Below are 2,018 nucleotides of genomic sequence, written 5' to 3' on the forward strand. Positions count from 1 at the left end.
TATTGGAGACTACCTCCTCTAAATGTTAAAAAGAGGACAAAATTTCCAGACTTTCATCCTTCTCTCAAAGACAACACACCTGAAACTCAAGACGGTATAATCAAATAAGTTTAATGCTATGCTCACTTATTTTGAGAACTGATGATTAGATTAAATCAGGCTTATAGATTTATAAGGATCTGTGCTTTTAAAATTCTTTTGAACATCTTTTAAAATACTCTTTTTTTTTTTAGATCAACCACCAGAACTTTTTTTAAGACACTGAGGACTAAATTGCCTGAGAGAATATTTTACCTAGATATTTACTCAACAATACAAACTGTTACCCACTGCTTACAACATACACACAAAGAAAAAGATTCTCTAGATTAGCACTGTCCAGTACAGTAGCCACTATCCACCTATGGCTATCTAAATTTAAATAATTCAAACATAATTAAGAATTCAGTTCTGCACTCATACTGGCTACATTTCAAGAGCTCAATACCATGGATGGCTAGAAGCTACAGTATCCTATGCCATAGGTATAAAACATTTCTATCATCACAGAAAGTTCTGTTGGACAGCTCTGCAAGTCTGCATCATTCCTTCTTATGTCCAGAGAGTTCTACACTTTGTGTCATCACAGAGGGAGGGGCCCCTTTTCTCTCTGGGTTCACCAGAGAATCTTGATCTCACTACAGCCACATCTCTTAGAAAGAAGAAAGGGCCACAATTTCCCACCCTGAGCCCACAGGCATGTGGGAAGAACTAACAGGCCTTTGATAAAGCCAGCAATTCTCAACCAGTTTGGGAGAGGAGAAGCGTATCAAATTTGCTCTGGGGAAATACAGATGCAGGATGTAAGCAAGATGACAGAATAGGAGGTTCAAGCTCTCATACCCCCACCAAAACATCAATTTTAACAACTATCCACGGGCAGGAATACCCCTGTGGGAACCTGGAAGTTGAGTAGAGAGTTTACAGCACTTCATTTCAGAAGACAAACAAACAAACAAACAAGAATAGATGCATTATACACACTACTATATATAAAATAGATAACTAATAAGGACCTACTATATAGCACAGGGAACTCTTTTCACTACTCTGTAATGACCTATATGGGAAAAGAATCTAAAAAAGAGTGGATATATGTATATATGTAACTGATTCACTTTGCTGTACAGCAAAAACTAACACAACATTTTAAAACAACTATACTCCAATAAAAAATTTTAAAAAAAGAATAGATGCATTGAAGAATATGAGTCTCACTTTACCTGTGTCACCCCTCCTCCACAGCAGCACAGCTCAATGCCAGGAGAGACCCCCTGAGCCCACAATTTTTCCCACAAGGGAAAGTGAGAACCAAGTGAGTGCTCAACTTCCCCAGCCTGGTAGGACATTGCCCCCAGAAGCCTGCTTCAGCCTTACCATATCCAGAGCAGTGGGGGGATCAGCACGGCTGAATAATCTGGAGGGGGGAGTAGGAGCAGGGCAAAAGGGCAGGGGTCACAGCAACCACTGTGCAGAACTCAAAAACTGGCTTCAGATCCTACTAACTGGCTTGCAGACTTCACCAAGAGGCCTGCCCCCAAATCCCATGGGACACCTCACTGGTAGCGCCCCCCCAACTGGATGGCACGTGCCCCCAGCACTCTACTTGTGAACGCCCAAGATGGTGGATGTGAGCCTCCACAGACAGCGTTTGGGAGCCTCTGCAGAGGGCAAGTACAAACCCCTGCAGACAGCACACAGATATCCCCAGCTGGCTTGACCTGGCAGGATTGAGATCAACCTTGAATACTTCAAAGCCAACCCACAGAATGGTAAATCACATACAGTGTATGATAAAGTATATATCCAGAATCTATAAAGAACTCTTATAACTTAACAGTAAAAAGACTCATAACCCAAATGAAAAGGGAGAGAGTATTTGAACAGACGTTTCTCAAAAAAATATATACAAATAACCAATAGCACATGAAGACATGCTCAACATTGTTAGCCGTAATGAAATTCAATTGAAAACCACG

The sequence above is a fragment of the Neophocaena asiaeorientalis genome, unplaced genomic scaffold (genome assembly GCF_003031525.2).
Source record: "Neophocaena asiaeorientalis asiaeorientalis breed wild unplaced genomic scaffold, Neophocaena_asiaeorientalis_V1.1 scaffold171, whole genome shotgun sequence".
NCBI lineage: Eukaryota > Metazoa > Chordata > Mammalia > Artiodactyla > Phocoenidae > Neophocaena > Neophocaena asiaeorientalis.